The sequence below is a fragment of the Ornithorhynchus anatinus genome, chromosome X3, assembly GCF_004115215.2.
Source record: "Ornithorhynchus anatinus isolate Pmale09 chromosome X3, mOrnAna1.pri.v4, whole genome shotgun sequence".
Classification (NCBI taxonomy): domain Eukaryota; kingdom Metazoa; phylum Chordata; class Mammalia; order Monotremata; family Ornithorhynchidae; genus Ornithorhynchus; species Ornithorhynchus anatinus.
In genome coordinates this window covers 16,711,912-16,732,311 of record NC_041751.1, presented here as the reverse complement: position 1 = coordinate 16,732,311, position 20,400 = coordinate 16,711,912, and the positions used below count along the sequence as shown (strand labels likewise).

The 20,400-nt window shown below is 50.1% G+C and overlaps 1 non-coding gene across 1 annotated transcript; it reads left to right on the top strand.

Annotated features, from left to right (window-relative positions):
- The first annotated feature begins 2,382 nt into the window (after positions 1–2,382).
- LOC114807689 lies at positions 2,383–2,519 on the top strand. Its single transcript, XR_003755764.1, has one exon. It is a non-coding gene; the product is annotated as a small nucleolar RNA SNORA7 (small nucleolar RNA).
- Positions 2,520–20,400: the final 17,881 nt, after the last annotated feature.

Here is a 20,400-nt window from a genome sequence, read left to right as displayed (position 1 = left end):
CTTGGGCAAGTCACTTCACTTCTTTTTGCCTCAGTTTCCTCTTCTGTAAAATGGGGATTAAGACTCGGAGCCCTAAGTGGGATAGGGACTGTGTCCGACCTGGTTATCTTACGTCTACCCCATTGCCTCAGAGCAGTATCTGGCCCATAGTTAGTGCTTAACAAATAGTATTCTTCTTCTTCTTCTTCTTCTTCTTCTTATCATTATTATTATTTAAACGTGGAGAGCATTGCAGGGTCTGTCTGATGTGGGGAGGTAGGGAGTTCCAAGCCAGAGGAATATTGTGAGCGAAGGGGACAGAGTCTGCAGAATTGAGACTGAGGAAGAGCTAAAAGATTGGCTTTCAAAGACTGGAGACAGTGAGCTGGAGAGTAGGCGCTTAAAAAAAAAATCAGAGATGTCATGAAAGGCCAGATAGTGGAGAGCCCATTTGGAGGAATTTTGATTTGAGGTGGAAGGATAGAAGGTTTTGAGGAGAAGAGAGATGTGGGCCAAATGACATGTTAGAAAGGGGGTTCCTGATATGGCGAGTGGAGAGGTGGGGGGTGGGGGGGTGTCTAAACACAGTCCATTTTCATCTTTCTCATTACGAGAGGTGGCGGATGGTGGGGAGGGGCGTGGGTGGCACTGCCCTGTTGTGTCATCTTTGGCAAGTCACTCTTGTCTTTTTGCTTTTTACGGTAATCCTGAGGTGCTTACTCTGTGCTGGGCACTGTACCAAGTGCCGGGAGGTAGATACAACCTGACTGTATCAGGTTGGACACAGTCGCTGCGTGGGGCTTCACAGTCATAATCCTCATTTTACAGATGAGGTAACTGAAACACGGAGAAATTAAGGGATCTGCCCAAAGTCACACAGTAGATAAGGGGTGGAGCCGGGATTAGAACCTAGATCCTTCTGAACTCCCAGGCCCATGCTTTATCCATTAGGCCAAACTGCTCAGTTAAATAAGGGAAAAGGTAATTTACAGTAACGTCTGTCCCCCACTTCTAGACTGAAAGGTCACTGAGGGCAGGGAATGTGTCTACCAACTCTTGTATCGTCCTCTCGCAAGTGCTGCTTAGTCCAGTGCTCTTCACACAGTAAGCGCTTCATAAATTGATCGACTGAATCCTGCTCTCCATCAGGGAATGCATTTGATCTGACTCGATCCAGTCCGATTACCTCGTATCTACCCCAGTGTTTAGCATAATGCCGGCCCCATAATAAGCGCTTAATCAATAGCAAGAGAGAAACTGGGTCTAGTCCAAGTCTCACCAGCACCAGAGTTGGGAATTTTGCGGATGGAGAGGGAGGAACCTGGGGTGAGCCTTGTAGGAATCCTTTCAATTGATTTCCAAGCCGTACCGAAAAACTCCACTTGAGAATTTCTTGCTCTCACAAGTTCAGCTTGTCGGGTTTAGAAATAACCCTCCACAGTACTGCAGTCCAAATCACTCAATAAAAATGCCCAAGGGGAGGTGGGTGGAGGAGAGGGGATATGTGGATATCTGAGGGCATATTTTAGGATTTTTCTAACGTGATCAAGCCAATCTTTCTTTACACTGTGCTCACTGTAATCAATAACTGAAACCTTGCCCCATGGTAAGTAGGGGGAGGAAAAGAATGTAGCTAAGGGAAAGATCATATTTTCTTTATTATCTTTCAGACTGAAATACTGCTGCCTTATTCTTATCCCCAAGACTGTACCAAAGAGCAAGTCAGAAGCAATATGAATCAACCACTTGTTCCCTTTTAATGGAAATTTTTTCACCGAATGAATCCATTCTACACTCCCTGGATGTCCTTCACGCACTTAAACTACACACATTCACGCTCACACTCCTACACGCTCCCACCTACACACGCACGTGTGATACACATACACACACAAACGCCGCACACACTTGTGCACACTCTCTCATTCTTGGATGGAACACTGGGCGGAGCTAGAATCCCTCTGATTCTGTTTGCTGTGCTGTTCCACTTTTGTACTTATTTTCACTTAAGTACTTACCTTTCTACCCACTTTCCTTCTTCCTAAAATCTATCATTTATTATCGGTGTCCCTCACTAGACTGAATGCTCCTTGAGGGTATTCTTGAGGGATCGTGTTAATTAACTCTCTCGAACTCTCTGAAGGGCTTGGTGTGGGCACTTTCCTCACCAGCATCAAGCTGACAATGATAACAGTGGTATCTGTACTTAGTATGTTCTAAGCTCTGAGGTAGATATACGATAATCAGGCCCCACATGGGGCTCACAGCCTAAGTAGGAGGGGGGAACCGGTTTGAATCCGTATTTTGCAGATGAGGGAACGGAGGGGCAGAGAAGTGACTTGTCCAAGATCACATGGCAGGTAAATGGTGGAGATGGGATTAGAACCCAGGTCCCTTGACACCCCTCTCTCAGGATCACACCTGGAGAGTTGCCAGTACTCTACCAGACTTGGTATGGGAGGAAGAGTCAATCAGAGACATACCCATTCCATTCCTAGCTTGGGCAGTGGCTGGCGAGTGGAAGGCGATCTGCTACAAGTCAAAACTCACCTGGGCCGGGCAGCAGCGGCCCGAGAGAGGGTCAAGGGCAGAGACCCAAGTTTACTGCACGGAAGGAGGCAATGGCAAACCGCTTCCATATTTTGACGTAGAAAACTCTATGGATACACTACCAGAATGTGCAGATGAACGAGTTGGGTCGTTCCGGGAGAGATATGTCCACGGAGTCTTTAGGGGTTGGAGATGACTAAACCGCATAAGGCGAGGCCTCTGTCAGCCGAGCCTGTGCTCTTTCCGCTAGGCCATGCGGCACGTTGATGCTGATGATTCAATCGTATTTATTGAGCGCTTACTCTCTGCAGAGCACTTGACTAAGCGCTTGGAATGTACAATTCGGCAACAGATGGAGACAACCCCTGCCCAACAATGGGCTCGCAGTCTGAAACGCGGAGACAGACAGCAAAACAAAACAAGTAGTCAGGCATCAGTACCATCAAGATAAATGGAATCCTAGATATGTACACATCATTAATAAAATAGAGTAATAAATAATATATACAAATATACAGAAGTGCTGTGGGGAGGGGAAGGGGGTAGAGCAGAGGGAGGGAGTAAGGGGAATGGGGAAGGGAAGAGGGCCAGAGGGAAAGGGAAGGCTCAGTCTGGGAAGGCCTCCTGGAGGAGGGGAAAAGAGTAGTGTGGCAGATGTGAGGAGGGAGGGCGTTCCAGGTCAGTGGTAGGGCGTGGGCCAGGGGTCGACAGAGGGACAGGCGAGAACGAGGCACCGTGAGGAGGTGAGCGGCAGAGGAGCGGAGTGTATGGGGTGGGCTGTAAAGGAGAGAAGGGAGGTGAGGTAGGAGGGGGCCAGGTGATGGTGAGCTTTGAAGCCGAGAGTGAGGAGTTCTTGTTTCATACGAAGGTCGACAGGCAACCGCTGGAGGTTTTTGAGGAGGGGAGTGACATGCCCAGAGCGTTTCCGTAGAGAGAGACTCTGCGCAGTGGAGTGAAGTATAAACTGGAGCGGGCAGAGACAGGAGGATGGGAGATCAGAGAGGAGGCTGATGCAGTAATCCAGTCGGGATATTCTGAGAGACTGTATCGGCAAGGTAGCAGGTAGGATGATGAAAGGCACAGTGCACAGAACAATATGATATTGATTTTAGGGATTCCAATTTTTCTCTCATCTTTCATCTAGCATACAGTAGGCCCTTATGATTGAATGAATGTCTGCATCTCGCCTGAAATGAAGGCCTCTCTTGTTCTTTGAAAATGCAGAGGAAGTAGGCTTATCTGGAAGTCTTACCCCATTTTTGTTTTTTAAGTTCTTCGAAGTAGTCTTTGATTCCTCTGTGCAGCTTCTTCAGTCTGGATACAATCCAAATGGCAGCCTGGGGTGTTCTCCCTTCCACAGAGCACAGTGGCCCATCCCTATCTTTGCCAGGTGCCGTACCGAATCTGTAATCTAAAGGAGAAACGTTGCCATGCCTCCCTCATCACCTTTCAACTAAGGGTGCATCTGCTCGATAACCCCATCACCTCAGCATCTTTGCCTCCAGTTAATTCTCGGAAGCCCTAAGTGAATTTGAATGGAGGGGAAGAAGGGGGAACGGGGCGAATCATTATTTATAGAATGGCCCTTGGTTGCGGTACACTGTACCAGGTGCTTGCAAAGCACTGAATAAAGAAATGGCACATTCCCTCCCCACAAGGGTCTCATATTCTAAACAGGAGAGAAAAAAAGAGCTTGTACTGGAGAGGTCCACATTAATAAATGGCCCACATTCATAAGAAACAGACCGCTAGAGAAGTTCACACTCATTCTTAGAAGCAGCATGGTCTAGTGGCAAGAGAACGGGCTTGGGAGTCAGAGGTTACGGGCTCTAATCCGTCTCCGCCACTTGTCTTCTCCGTGACCTCGGGCAGTCACTTACCTTTTCTGTGCCTCAGTTACCTCATCTGTAAAATGGGGATTGAGACCGGGAGCCCCAAGTGGGATGGGGATTTGTCCAGCCTGATTACGTCATATCTACCACAGCACTTAGAGCAGCGCTTGGCACATAGTAAGCCCTTGAAAAATGCCCCAGTATTATGATTATTATTATTATAATTGAGAGCATGCACATAAGTGAGTGCCGAGGACTAGAATAAATAGGTTTCTGGAAGTGGCTGGAGTGGGCTTCCGTGGCTCAGGTTGTTGGGAGATTAATCAGGGAAACCCTGTTTGAAACAGTGGAATTTGAGGTCTCTGAAGACGGTGTCCTGCATTTTTCTCTGACATCGAAGACTAAAACAAGACCCACACCTCCCTCTCCCCGACAAAGGCATCTTCATTCCTTATGCGTATGTCAATAGCCCTCAACCTGGTTAGGGAATCTTCCTATTCAGAATTGCAGAGACTGCTGTTCTTAGACTAGCTGATCCCTCTAGTTTGCCCTCGGGACTAGTATATCTTCCTGGCAGGGAAAAGAAAAGGGGGCTTTCTCCAGGAATGATCCTGGCTCGTTTTTCTCCGTATCGAACTGGGCTTTTTGTTACCAGGGACTGGATTCGGGTGAGGGGGTTCAATGACTGGAACCCGCTGTGGTCCTGAGGCGAGGGAAGCAAGCTGGTGGGGGGTATGGAGTCTGGGAGAACAGAACGAGCTTTTATAGGCCCTATATCCAGGGCTACGAATCCCGACAAGTCTGCAGAAGCCTAGTTCCCCGGCAAAAGGGCCAGTTCACTGGGAGAGTCCTGCGAGTCCATCAGTCGACTGTATTTGTTGAGCGCTTACTGTGTCCGGACACTGGGCTAAGTGTTTGGGAGAGTACAGTATAACGGAGTTAGTGGGCACGTTCCCTGCCCACGCGCGAGTCCTTCCCTCGCTTCCGATCCAACTGGCGGGGTTCTGAGAGACTGGGAAAACAACTCCTTTAACAAAGGACCTTATTTGACGAAATTAAATAACCACGTTTCGTCCTCTGAATGTAAGGAGGGTTCCGGGGTCCCGGGGACCTTTTGGGAGTAGAAACGTGATTCGACCCCATCTGGCAAGCAGGCATGGCTCAAACGCCACAAGGGCCGTGGAGAAGTGTATGTGTCTCTGGGCAGAGTCACTCTCTGAGCCACGTTGCCGCTCCTGGATTTGAAGGATAATCTCAGGCAGCAAGAAGCAACTGCCACTCTGGACACCCGATAAAATCCAGGCCTGGGTGGGGCTGCCGGTGGTGGACAGTGCCCGGACTGTCATGCTGGGCGTTTTTTCGGCTGATGACCACTCGACAGCAGGCTCAGCAGTTATCGAGAGTGATCTGAAGCCGGGTGACCTAGTGGAAAGAGCACGGGGGTCAGAGGACCTGCTCTCTAATCCAAGCTCTGCCATTTGCCAGCTGGGTGACGCTGGGGAAATCACTTAACTTTTCTGGGCCTCAGCTTCCTCTTCTATACAATGGTCATTAAATGTCTGTTCTCCCTCCGACATGGACTGTGAGCCCCATGAGGGACAGGGACTTAATACAGTGTTTGGTTCAAAGACCACGGTTAACTGCACAATAGAACCTTCTATTAAGCCCTCGGAAACGTAACATAGAAGGAAAAGACACCGGCCCTGCCCTTAAGGGGCTTACAGTTAAATGGAGGCATGAAACATTGATAAGTGGCCAGATTTACAAATAAGGGAGAATATCCTAAATACAAATTCCTAAAATCAGAGTAGCCAGATAATTAAACGGATGAGTGGTAAAGGAGCCTGGTAGTGGGACATGGCTAGGAAAAAGGTAGTTAATCAGAGACGGTCTCCTGGAGGAGTTTTTTGGGGGTTTTTTTTTGGTTTTCTTTCCCGGGGGGGCTGGATGTGATCCAACAGTTTGGAGGAGATGGAGGGATTCCCTGCAGTAACAGCGCATCAGTCTCGGGGAGTTGCAAGGAAGGGATAACTGGAAGGTCACTCTGGCATTGCTAAATTAGAAGATCTTATAAGATCCTTGAGTCCAGGGATCATGTCTGTTAACTCGGTTGTACTCTACCCGGCACAGAGAAAGCACTTCTCATTCATTCATTCATTCATTCATTCATTCGTATTTATTGAGTGCTTACGGTGAACAGAGCACTGAACTAAGTGCCTGGGAGAGTACAATACAGCAGTAAACAGACACATTCCCTGCCCACAATGAGCTTACAGTCTTGGGGGCAGGGAGACAGACATCAATACGTCTAAATAAATTACAGTTATGTACAGAAGTGCTGTGGGACTGAGGGGGGGGGGGGAGAACAAAGGGAGTAAGTCAGCAAGCCATTGATTGATTGGGCAGAGTGGAAATGGTGAACAGAGGTGTAGTGGGAGAAGAGAGATACCAGAGAAGATAGAGCTAGCTTAGAGGAGAAGGTCAGGACAGGTCTAGGAGATAAGAAAGGGTAGCCATTAGGGGTTTTTGAGGTGGGGAGAAGTGTGTTCCGATGGTGTTCCTGGAAGAAGCTAACGGCAGTTCCCATATGGGTTGTATGGAAAAGGAAAGTAGCCGGGGACCCCCTCCCCCCCCCCCCCCCCCGACATCTTTCTGCATCCACGACATCTCTGCATTGGAAGATGGGAAAATCCTTCCTATTGGGTGCCTGGAGGGGGGCGGGAGGGAGGGGTCCCATTCCAACCCCCCATTCGGCTTTTGAACGGACGGACAGCGGAATTGATGGCGGAAGGTGTTGAGACAAGTCTGCTGAGGGGAGAATTGGCCTCCATGTCTCATTAATCACCCCAAGACCGTAGCTCATTAATTGTCCGTGTGCCAAGAGAAGCAGGAAGAGAGAATAATTCTTCTTGACTGAAGGAAAGTAGGTTAAGTGATGAGTCCTGGCAGTCAAGGCCTGCCTAGAGAGACTACTCAAACCCCTTTGCTCGCTGTCCTGCACACCTCCAATTCTCCTGTTGGTTGGTGACCCAACAAAAGTGGGGAGGGGAGTTCTGCTAAGTCACGCGACTCATTATTCTAATAAAGGGAGGGTCCCTAGTGTTCACTGTCAGGAGAGTCAACCCCAGCACTTGGCAGAATGCTTGGCACATAGTAAGCACATTTTAGTACCATTATTTCTCAGGAGTAGGCCCAAGAGCTCAGAAACCCAAGAAATGACTGACCATTTGGCCTTTATTGCCAGAGAGGTTTTTGTGATTGTTAAAGGGGACCCGTTTGTTATTGATGATGGACATGCTTCTCATAATCATTTCTCCCCTCCTAAAAATCAAATGCAAACGCTGGGAAAAAAAAAATCCATAATTGGTATTCGTTGAGCGCTTACTGTGCGCGGAGCACTATACTGAGCGCTTGAGAGAGTCCAGTATAACAGGGTTGGTAAACGTGGTCCCCGCACACAAGGAGCTTGCAGTCTAGAGGGTGCAGCTCTTTCACAACAACATGCTGAATGAAGCATGGCTTGAGGTAGTTTGGCTTAGTGGAACAAGTCCGGGATCTGAGTTCCAGTTCTGACTCTGTCATTTGCCTTGCAGAGTTCCCTTGGGGAAGTCACTTAACTGCTTTGGGCTTCAGATTCCTCACCTATAAAATGAGGATGAAAGATTCCTGCCTTTCTTCTACCTCCCAGAGACCGTATAAGGATGAAAACGAGATCCCTGGGAAAAGGTGAAGAGCAGCAGGTGGGTAAACTTAGCCTGGTGGAGTGAAGCTCAATTAATCAAACAATAGTACTCAGCTCTTGAGAGTGTAGAATTAATAGATGTGATAACAGTTGCGGTATTTGTCAAGCGCTTACTCTGGGTCAACTACTCTTCTGACTGCTAGAGTCTTGTCTTGGACCTGGCGGGAAAGAGGGTGGAGAGATGAGGGCGTCAATCAGGGAAGACCTCCTGGAGGTGGGATATCAGAAGGGCCGTGGAGGTGGGTAGACCAGTGGCCTGATGTGAAGGAGGAGGGAGTTCCAGGCGGGGTGGGGGGGTGGAGGCTGGGGGGGGGGGGGGGGGCGCTAGGAAAAGATCAGCAGTCGGGGAGAAAAGAAAGAGGCACAGTGAATAAGTTGGCTCCATAGGAGCTAAGCGTGAGGGTTGGGGGAGCAATAGTGGAAGAGAAGCGGTTCCGTCTAGATAATGGTTAATAATGATAACAGTGCTATTTGTTAAGCACTTACTGTTTGCCAGGTACTCTACTAAGCCCTGGGATAGATACAGATATCAGATTGAACACAGTCCCTCCCCGACATGGTGCTCTCAATCTGAGCGGGAGGGAGAGCAGATGTTGAATCCCCATTTTATAGTTGAGGCAAGGGAGGTCACCCACATGGCAAGTGGTGGAGCCAGGATTAAAACCCAGGTCCTCCGACTCCCCGGCCGATGCTATTACCGTTAGGCCACCCCGCTTCTCTAGAATGATAACTGTCACAGTCCCGGACCCCCCCCCCCCACCAAACAGAGGGTCCCGAGCTGGCCTATGATCCCTATGTCCTCAGCTTTGGCCTTCCCAGAGGCCCCAGTAGGAGCTCTCTGGGCCGGCAAACTGGGGCCTGCTGGTGGAAAGATTCTTGTGCCTCTGTAGCCTGAGAAGAAGAGCAGTGGTAGAAGGGACGGGGATGCCTAGAAGTGGACCGTTACCGGGGCCAGGATCCTTTCGTCTCTCTTTACCCAAATCTTCTCAGTGCCCCCATCCCTGGATGATTCTGCCCCTTGCCAAGCACGCCTGTCCATCACTAGGTAAATCCTCTTCCCATTTTCCACTAGAGTGGTAACTCCCTGTAGGCAGGGGGAATGTCTCGTGTTTCTGGTGCTCTCTCCTGAGCGTGGCGTACCGTGCTGAACCTACGGGCAAGCCAGGAATCCATTTCTGGACTGAGCTGCCTCTTGACCCAAAGTGACCCCAAAGTGATAACCACCCCCACCAAACAGAAAGAGGATCCCAAGCTGGCCTATGATCCCTATGCCCTCAGCTTTGGCCTTCCCAGAGGCCCCAACAGGAGCTCTCTGGGCCGGCAAACTGGGAAACTGGGGCCCGCTGGTAGAAAGATTCTTGTGCATCAGCACTTTCCTCTCTGGAGCTTTAATGACCTCCCATTCATTGCCCGATGGATTGAGAGTGGAAATATCTTCTTCTAAAAGGCACAGAGCATCACTAAAGAAAGGACCGTAAAGTCAGTAGTAATAGTTATTGTGAAATGTGTTAATCAGTCAATATCGATTGATATTGGTGATCGCGTTCCCTGCCCAGCCTGCGAGCTGACAGGCTAGTGGGGGAGACGGACACCGATATAAAGAAGTTACAGATAGGTACTTAAGTGCTTATGCTATGTACCCGGCACTGTACCAAATGCTGGGGTAGGTAGATAATATGCTATATAACAGAATTTATAATACAACCAGGTTGGAAGCAGTCCCCGTCCCCAGTGAGGCTCATAGTCTGAGTGGGAGACCAGATATTTAATCTCCATTTTACCGACGAGGTAGCGGAAACAGAAAAGCATAGCGACTTGCCCAAGGTCACACAGCAGGGAAGTGGTGGATCCGTGTCCTCTGACTCCCGGGTCTAAGCTCTTTCCACTAGCCCACCCTGCTTCTCCAGACGATGCAGCCCTATTCAGTCGTTGTGGTCACTTTGAATGAGAATGTTGGTGTCCGTTAAGCGCTCACTATGTGCAGAGCACCGTTCTAAGCGCTGGGGTAGATACGGGGTAATCGGGCCGTCCCACGTGCGGCTCACAGTTAATCCCCATTTTACAGATGAGGTAACTGAGGCACCGAGAAGTGAAGTGACTCGCCCACAGTCACCCAGCTGACAGGCGGCAGCGCCGGGATTCGAACCCATGTCCTCTGACTCCAAAGCCCGGGCTCTTTCCACTGAGCCACGCTGCTCCTCTATGAGTTTTGTTCATCCGATCATTTACCAGTTTAAGAGATATTAGGTTCATGATACATGCGGTTTATAGTTGATTGTCTGAGTCCGAAATGCAAAATGCTCATTAAGACCTCAGGAGGTCAGAAAGCAACAGTTCTCAGCATCGAGATGGTGCTACGTTTGAGACCAGGAGAAAATATTCCCCCGACAGCTGTTTGTGCTACGCTCACTAAAAGTCCGCACGCCCGTTTTTCACCCCTTCCGACTTTGTGATCGCTAAGTTTCACTAACACTTCAGAAAATGGGAGCATTTACCCATCTGGTCGATGACTTTTAAAGATCGTTTGCTGTGATTTCGAAAATATGGAAACAGCTGGCAAAAATGTCTTTTGATTAAGTTCTTGAGCTTGCTATTCGCCAGATTCGTGACTTTTGGCTGGCTCGGGAAAGTTCCCTCTGGGCTTTTCATTTCTCAACAACACAATTTCTTTCGCGGTTTCTAATAAACCAGGCGTGATGACACATTGTTAGCCTTATACCCGTTAATGTCCTCTGTTTTAAGGTGTTTCTTTGTCGTTCTGATGATTGTCTTTTGCCGATTCTTTATGAAAACCTCACATTTTAATCGTCGTCTGCCTGCTTCAGAAGGGTCGGAAGAGGTCATCAACCCCTCGGGAGAATCGGGGATTTATGCAGCTCAGCTTCGTACATCTACCGATGACCCGTTACGGCCAAACACGCGATTGGCTATAGATGTTTTCTATCCCCGAGGGCTCCCAGCCTTCTGAGACGGGCAGCCTACAAGCCCAAGTTTGGTTCCTGAAGAGCTGTGGGTTATGGAAAACTCAGGTTAGAGGGCAGGATCCTATGGCAATTAATGCGCGAAGGGTGGATGTATAACCCCGTCACCGTGTCTGGAATTTTGGGATACAGATTCCTTAATTATTATTACGTATAGTGGGTTCTTTCATAGGAGCCTGACTGAGTATTATCCGACCGGACTCAACAGGGCACCAGGGCACCCTGTGACAGTTCTGCTTTTTGGCTTCGGCAGTTCATACTTCGCTCCGCTCCCTGGATCAATTTCTCTAAAAAGTTGCTCTGTGCACGTTTTGTTAATCAGTCCTCCTTATCGAGCCTTTACTATGTGCAGTGCGCTGTACGGCCTGCTTGGGAAGAGTACGGTACAACCAAATTAACGGACGTGTTTCCTGCCCTTAATGAGCCAAGTGCTTACTATGTGCAGAGCACTGTACTGAGCGACAGAGTAGATACAAGCCAATCAGGTTGGACACAGTCCGTATCCCATGTGGGGCCCACAGTCTTTACAGAGGCCCAGAGGAGTGAAGTGACTTGCCCAGGTCATACCTCAGACAACTGCCAGTTCCTCCGATTCTCCGTCCTGTTCTCTATCCACTAGGCCATGCCGCTTCTCAACCTGGAAGAAAGTTGTCAGTCACTGGAAACTATTGAGTGCTTACTGTCTGCAGAGCACTGTGCTAAGCGTTTGGGAGAGTCCAGTTTAACAGGAAGTAGACACATTCCCTGCCTACAACGAGTTGTTTTGGCATGTTTCGATCGTAACGTCCCCTCCCAGAGAATTGAACTCTACTCTAGGGTGGTGGCCATCTTAGAGTCTATCAAGGATGCTTCGTCCTCCAGAAGAGCAGTCTGGAAGGGCCCCGTCTTCCCCCGAGCACCTCCGCTGCCCGTAGCTTCTGAGGGATGGGGGGCAAGAGGAGGCACGGGGCGCACCAGACGGTGAGCCCGAACTGGGGAGCGGAGCCTTCACTGTTTCGTTTGACTTGTGTTCCCTTCCCGCCGACGAGCCCGGGCCCGTCCACTCCAGAGATCTGAATTGGATAACCACCCCTACGCGGGCTGCCCGGCAAAGTCTGAGCTCCCCTCCCCCTCCAGTACCCAGCATTACCCAGTTCGAATTCTATTCGGATATTTCGAAGGGGTTTATCGATCGGCTGCCGACCCACGGTTTTCCGTAACGTGCGAGCCCGAGGAAACGCCACCCCCACCCCCCCCCCCATATATCGTCCCAGTCGCCGTCTGCGGAAGACAGCGGACCGCAGAAGCTATGGAGGCATAACAAGGCTCCCCGATGCCTTCCTCGGCTACGGCCCCGAGGGCCTGATTTTGCTTCAGCGATGATCACGGGTTTAACATTGAGCAGATGACCTTTGGCTAAGGAGGAACGGAAGGCTTTTCCTGGACATCTTTCCCGTTTAGCTCTTCTTTTCCAGTGGAATGTTTTACCCGTCAGAGGGCCGTGTTATTTGTGGTCAATCGGTGGTATTTACTGAGCGCTCACTGTGGGCAGAGAGCACTGTCCTAGCAGTGGGGAGAGCACAGTACAACAGAGGTGGAGCAGGGTGGGGTTGGAGGGGGTCGTTATTAATTGTGGGAGGATTCTCGGGTTGGGGGAATAGTCCATCGGGAGCCTCTACGTTCTCCAAATTCAGACAGACGCGCTTTGGCTACTTCTAGACTAAGCTCACGCCACTCAGGGTCGCAACTGGAGAGTCTCCAGTCCTCTACCGGTCTCGACTAGGGGAGGGAGAGTCAGGCAGAGGCCCGTCCTTTCCATTCCCCGCTTGGGCAGTGGCTAGTGAGCGGAAGGCCATCCGCTACAAGTCAAAGCTCAACCGTGCCGGGCGGCAGCGGCACGGGAGAGAGTCGAGGGCGGAGACTCAGGTTTACGGCGCGGAAGGAGGCAGTGGTCAACCGCTTCCGCATTTTTACGAAGAAAACCGTACGGTTACGCTCCCACAACAACTGCAGGTGGAGGTGGGGCGTTCTGGGAGAGATGTTGTCCACGGCAACAGATGAGACAACGACAACAAACTAAGCTAGCCGTGGGCGGGGAATGTGTCTATCGAGTCTATTAGATTGTACTTTCCCAAGCACTCAGTACAGTGCTCTGCCCACGGTAGGGGCACAGTTAATATGGTGAATTGACAGCTGGGAGTTCAGTCAAGGAGCAGGAAAGGAGTCTTGGAAAACTGTGCATTTTCCTTCCCATAAAGGAAACTAAGGACTGAGGGGGGAAAAAAACCCAAAAGATCTGAAGTATCAGGGGAGAGATCAGCCGCAAATGCTCTTAGATTGTGAGGTTCAATCCCGGGGGCAGGCGGTTGGCCCGTGACCTGTCGGAAGAGAAGCTGAGTGATCCTTGTCTCCCCAGTCAGGAGTGGGGGCAGAACGGTTTCCTCTGGGCCAGCTGTCTCTTGCCACTGATAATATTCATTTATTTATTTGTGGTATTAGGTATTTGCTCTGTGCCGGGCACTGTACTAAGCCCTGGGGTAGGTACGTGACAAGCAGCGTGGCTCGGTGGAAAGAGGACGGGCTTGGGAGTCCGAGGTCAGGGGTTCGAATCCCTGCTCTGCCACTTGTCAGCTGTGTGATAATAGTAATAATAATAATAATAATAATGATGTCGGTCCTTGTTAAGCGCTACCATGTGCAGAGCACTGTTCTAAGCGCTGGGATAGATACGGGGTGATCGGGTTGTCCCACGTGAGGCTCACGGTCTTAATCCCCATTTTACGGATGAGGGAACTGAGGCACAGAGAAATCAAGTGACTTGCCCAAGCAGCGTGGCTCAGTGGAAAGAGCCCGGGCTTGGGCGTCGGAGGTCATGGGTTCGAATCCCGGCTCCGCCACTTGTCAGCTGGGTGACCGTGTGCGAGTCACTTAACTTCTCTTGTGCCTCAGTTCCCTCATCTGTAAAAGGGGGATGAAGACCGTGAGCCTCACGTGGGACAACCTGATTACCCTGTATCAAACCCAGCGCTTAGAACAGTGTTCTGCCCACAGTAAGTGCTTAACAAATACCAACATTATGATTATTATTATGATTATTATTATTACATGCCCCACATTGGGCTCACAGACTTAATCCCCAATTTGCAGATGAGGTACCTGAAGCATAGAGAAGTGAAGTGACATTCACAAGGTCACCCAGCAGACAAGTGGTGGAGTCAAGATTAGAACCCATATCCTCTGACTCCCATACCGCTTCTGAAGTATAATAATATCACTAACAAAGTCATAATAACAGTGGTCATGTTGTACTGTAAGAAGTAATGATAATAATGATACTGTTGGTATTAGTTAAACGCTTACGACGTGCGGAGCACTGTTCCAAGCGCTGGGGTAGATACAGGGTGATCGGTTGTCCCACGTGAGGCTCACAGTTAATCCCCATTTCACAGATGAGGTCACTGAGGCCCAGAGAAGCGGAGCGACTCGCCCACGGTCACACAGCCGACGAGCGGCAGAGCCGGGAGTCGAACCCATGACCTCTGACTCCGAAGCCCGGGCTCTCGCCACTGAGCCACGTGACTCCCAAGCGCTTAGTACGGTGCTGCGTACGTAGCGCTTGATAAATACCAGTGATGACATGATCACCCTCTGGATCCGGTTGCTGTCAGAGCTGCTGAAACAAAACCATCGAAGGGGTGGGCACTTTTCTGAAGTGTGACGCTCCGGCTTTCGACACGCGCTCATCCGGCACGCGGGCAGTGAGCCACAGAGATCCGCGGCTTCTTCTCCGTAGCGAACGTTCTTCTTTCAGCTCTTTAGGGAAGAAGACGAGTTCGCCCTTTAGGGAAGCGGCAAGTCTTAGTGGAGAGAGCACGGGCCTGCCCCGAAGAAGCACCTGGCTTCTAATCCCAGCTCCGCCACCTGTCTGCTCTGTGACCTTGGGCAAGACACTTAACTACTCTGAGCCTCAGTCATCTCATCGGTAAAATTCATTCATCCATTCAATAGCATTGATTGAGCGCTTACCATGTCCAGAGCACTGTACTCAGTGCTTGGAATGGACAGTTCGGCAACGGACAGAGACCATCCCTGCCCAACGACGGGCTCACAGTCTAAATGGCAGGGACGGACAGCAAAGCGAAACGGAAGAAAAACGAGGCGACGTCATCAAGATAAATAGAATCAAGGGGATGTACACCTCGTGAACAAAATAAATAGGGCGATGAATAATATATCCAAACGAGCACAGTGCTGACGGGAGGGGAAGGAGGAGGAGCAAAGGGTGGGGGGGGATTAAGACCGTGAGCTCCGTGTGGGACAGGGACTGTGTCCGACCTGATTAGCTCGTATCTACCCCGGCACATAGAACTGTGCTTGACACATAGTAAGCGCTTAACAAATGCTAGTATCATTATTATTATTGTTGTTGTCATTATCACCACCCTGGCCACCAGCGAGGCAACGGGGCGAGGAGGGATTTCATCTCAAATCAACCTCTAGTACTGCTTCTCTGTCCCATCGAGACAGAAATGAAAAGTGGATATCCTTAGATAGACTTCAAGAATCCATCTACGTCATTGACGTACAAACCGATATCCAATGTGTTCATGCATATTGATTTGTACATCCCACCATTTTTTCAGCTCGGCTCTTCGTTCTGACACGTCGGTGCTACCCTTTCATATATCTTAGGTCTTCCTCCTGCTTCCGATCAAGCGATCGACGGTATTTATTGGGTCCTTTCTATGTTCAGAGCGCTGTTCTGAGTGCTTGGGAGGAATCATTTCTATGCCTCAAGTTCGATGTTGGGCTCCTCGAGGGAACGTGACCCTCAGTCTGATGCTCGGCACTCAGTGGGCATTCAGTAAATATCATCGATCGAGTTAGAAGAATCTACATATTTATTAAGCCTTTGGAATGACTCATCTAGTCTAATTCATTCAGGTTCCGTTTAATTCTTCGGCATCATCCGGTTCCTCACAAAATGCCCCAAGTCTCTGCTGAGAGACGGTTGAGTTTTTGGGAGGGGTACGTGACTCTCACGTTGTCGGAAGCTTCGTGAAGTCCTTTCTGGCCCCTGCAGACATTTTGCAGCTCCCTATTGATTCATTCACGAATGCAGGACTTCTAGGATGGTACCACTGGACTTCCCAACCCCCCCCCCCCCCCCCCCCCCCCCCCGGCCCTTAGGGAAATCACCGAGATTGTCTGGTCTGCTGAGGAAGGACCAGACTTTATGCCTCCTTGGAGTTCAGGAGGGTCTAGTGAATGAAAATGATTTCTTCACCGGGAGAGTTTGAAGTTCCCGTCCTCCTTTAAGGACATCTTATATCCTACAAGGGGCTTTCAATCCATGACTCAATCAAGCAATTTGTATTTGTTGAGTGCTTATTGTGTACAGAGCACCATACTAAGAGCTTAGGGAAGTACAATATAACAGACACATTCCCTGACCACACCAAGCTTAGAGTCAAGAGGGGGAGGTAGACAATTATAACCTAGTGGAAAGAGCAAAGGCCTGGGAGTCAGAGGACCTCGGGTCTGATTCACTTCTCTGTGCCTCGGTTGCCTCATTTGTAAAATGGGGATTCAGACTGTGAGCCCCATGTGGGACAGGAACTGTGTCCAACCTGATGTGTTCCTATTCACCTCAGCGCTTAAGTGCCTGGCTCATAATAAGGCCTTAACAAATACCATTATCATTATTATCATTATTATTATCATTATTAATTCTGGCTCTGCCACTTGTCCGCTATGTGACCTCGGGCAAGTCACCTCACTTCTCGGCAACTCGGTTCTCTCATCTGCCAAATGGGAATTCAATATCTGTTCTCCCTCCTACTTAGAATGTGAGCCCCATCTGGGACTTGATTATCTTACACGTTCTCCAGCGCTTAGTACATTGGTTGGTGCCTAGTAAGTACTTAACAAATACCACAAGAATAATAATAATTATTAAGTAAATTGTGGACACGTAAATAGGTGTTGTGTGGCTAGGTTGGGGGGGGCGGGCGGGGGCATGACTAAAGGGACCAAGTCAGGGCGATGCAGAGGGGAGGAGGAGAAAAGGGAACGAGGGCTTAGTCGGGAAAGGCCTCTCGGAGGAGACGTGCCTTCGGTAAGTCTTTGAAGGTGGGGAGAGAAATGATCAGTTGGATAGGAAAAGTGAGGGTGTCCCAGGCCGGAGGCAGGTTGTGGGTGAGCGGCTGGTGTCGAGGTAGATGAGGTCAAGGTGCAGTGAGAAGGTTGGCATTAGAGGAGCCAAGTGTGCAGTAGGAGAACAGTGAGATGATTTAGGAGGGGGCCAAGGTGACTGAGTGCTTTAAAGTTGATGGTAAAGAGTTTCTGTTCGACGCAGAGTCGGATAGGCAACCACTGGAGGTTCTCGAGGAGTGGAGAGACATACTAAGAGACAGAAGATGGAAAAGGAGATCTGTATAGAAGTTAGTACTTTGGTAATGAGGTATGTTTGTTGAATGCCCAATGGGTGTGTCCTTTAGCTAGAAGTGGATCCAATCTTCCTCTGTCCCACACTTCTCCCCGACCCTCCCAACCCAAAAAACCCCACCCAAACAAAGTCCAGTCTGCTTTCTTCCCACGCCACCTTGCTCTGGGTAGACTTGCCCAGCCTGGTTGTAGGATTCAGGCTCTGTAATTGGATCAGCTATCAACCAGAATTAAGTTTAATGTAAAACTCAATTTGATGGAAAAAAGAAAGCTCGTCACAAGGAGTCGATCGAATGACTCCCGTTTCGAAAAGAGAACGACACACCGACCTCCCTCTAGCACGATTCGCCTAATTTGATTAATGGGAAATCCATCGCAGGGTGATTTTTATGTTCATTTCTGAAATGGATTATCATTTATCTATGGACAACTTCCTTGTTTTGCATTTGTGCTGCATTTACGTATTCCGTGAGTTATATTTCCAGTCCCGGGATATACAAAATGAGTCCATCTTGTGAACGGACAGCGTCGGAGAGTTACCTCGCCCTCCCAGTGCTGCCAGGCAGCACTCTGTGGTAGTCACCTCCAACGGGTACATACCTGGCCTGGGTTTCAGCCTGGCCTCGTAGTCTCCACTAGCCCGGAGTCGTCACTAACAGATCGTCTAGGTAATTTAAGCCCCCAGATGTGTAGCTCTCCATTTTTGAGGATCTTGTAATTGACCTGCAGAGCCCTCTTAAAACCCTATCTCTTGTGACAAACTTTCCCCGATGGACTCTCGTCAGCCCAAATGCGACACTTTGCTCTTCTAAAGGCCAATCTCTGCACCGTGCCTCACTCTCATCTGTCTCACTGCCAACAACCAACCCCTTGCTCACATCCTTCCTCTGCCAACCCCTTGCCTGGAACTCCTTCACATGTAGCAGACCACCGCTCTCTCCATCTTCAAAACTCTTCTCGGATCACACCTCCCGGAGGTCCCCTCTGACTAGTCTCAACCCCCCCCCCACACTATTTCTCCCCTAATTACCATTTCCACACCTCTACGTCACCTATGCACTTGGGGCCCCTCGCCCTTTAACAATGTCGGTATCTGTTAAGCGCTTACTATGTGCAGAGCCCTGGTCTAAGCGCTGGGGTAGACACGGGGGAATCAGGTCGTCCCACGTGGGGCTCACGGTCTTAATCCCCATTTTACAGATGGGGGAACTGAGGCGCAGCGACTTGCCCACCGTCACCCGGCTGACAAGTGGCAGAGCCGAGATTCGAACTCATGACCTCTGACTCCAAAGCCCGAGCTCTTTCCACTGAGCCGGGCTCAAACCTCCCCCATCGTAGCATGTACGGTGCATCCTAACTCTATTCCTAGGCATTTAGTACAGTGCTCTTCGCATAGTAAGCGCTCAGCAAATACCACTGATCGTTTCATCAGTTGAGTTTATCAAGGGCTGACGAATGGTGTACTTTCGCGTGGGCAATTACTAGACGCACGTCGGCCGGCTCTCAGCCCTGGAATCTTTCCAGCAGCTATACGTCCAATCTGTATCACGATTCGACTTTTCCCATGTAGTCTGCCATGGCTCACCACGCCTTGTGCTCTCCAACTCCCTTCGAGTTAGGAAGGGGGAAGTACTGCATTCTCCACTTTTCCGATAAGACAGTAAGAGCGTGGGTATCTGTTAAGCGCTTACTATGTGCAGAGCACTGTTCTAAGCGCTGGGTCGGAGGCACAGAGACGTTAGGGGACTCGCTCGCGGTTGAGCGACTGGCCAGCGGTAGAGCTGCACGTAGAACCCTGGTCTCCCGGCCTCCAGGTCCGCGTTCGGTCCTCAAGCCTCTAAGCGGTGCCACGCCGCCTTTCCACATTTCCGACCTGGGTGGAGTCGCGAAGCAGATACTCGCTACCTTCCCGTATTTCAAGGATGGTATTCGATTCCCCATTTGGGGCCCCTTTCATCACCAGCTTAATTCGTAACGGAATGGTTCTGTCTTTCACTTCATCTTTCACTTCTCCCTGGGGTAAAAAGCGTTTTCCCCATCTCCCCCGAGGCATTCTCGGGAGGTGTTGAGACACAGAATCACCGTCCTCTTGAGACTTTGTTTTAATAGCATCTGTGAAGTGCTTAAAACAGTGTCCAACACTGTTCCCAACAGGGGTAGATATAAGTTAATTAGCTTGGACGCAGTCCCTGTCTCACCTAGGGCTCACGATCTAAGTAGAAGGGAGAACAGGAGAACTGAGGCACAGGAGAGTGAAGTGATTTGCCCAAGGACACACGGCAAGCGTTTAATAATAATGTTGGTATTCGTTAAGCGCTTACTCTGTGCAGAGCACCGTTCTAAGTGCTGGGGCAGATACAGGGTGATCAGGTCGTCCCACGTGGGGCTCACGGTTTTCATCCCCATTTTCCAGATGAGGTAACTGAGGCACAGAGAAGCGAAGCGACTGGCCCGCAGTCACACAGCTGACAAGCGGCGGAGCTGGGATACGAACCCATGACCTCCGACTGCCAGGCCCGGGCTCTTTCCACCGAGCCAAGAGCAGGGATTAGAACTCAGGTCCTCTAAATTCCAGGCCCGGGTTCTTTCCACTAGGCCATGCTGCTTACACCGCTTTTCATTTTCCCCAAGGTTACGGGAATCCCTTGGCCGTCATCTCCAGTCCTGAAAAACGGATGTCCCCGTGTCCCTTGAGAATCGCTTCCTAAGCCAGTGGGCCCCACTCCTCTCCCCATCCGATGCCCTTAGTTGCCACGGCCCAGAGGCTCCGCTACGTAAGACCTTTTGCCCGATCAATGCATGACATCTCCTGAGCCCTGAATAAGTTTGGAGAGCACCTTACTAAGCGTGGAGGAGAGCCCAGGAAAGTTGGGAGGCACCATCCCCGCCC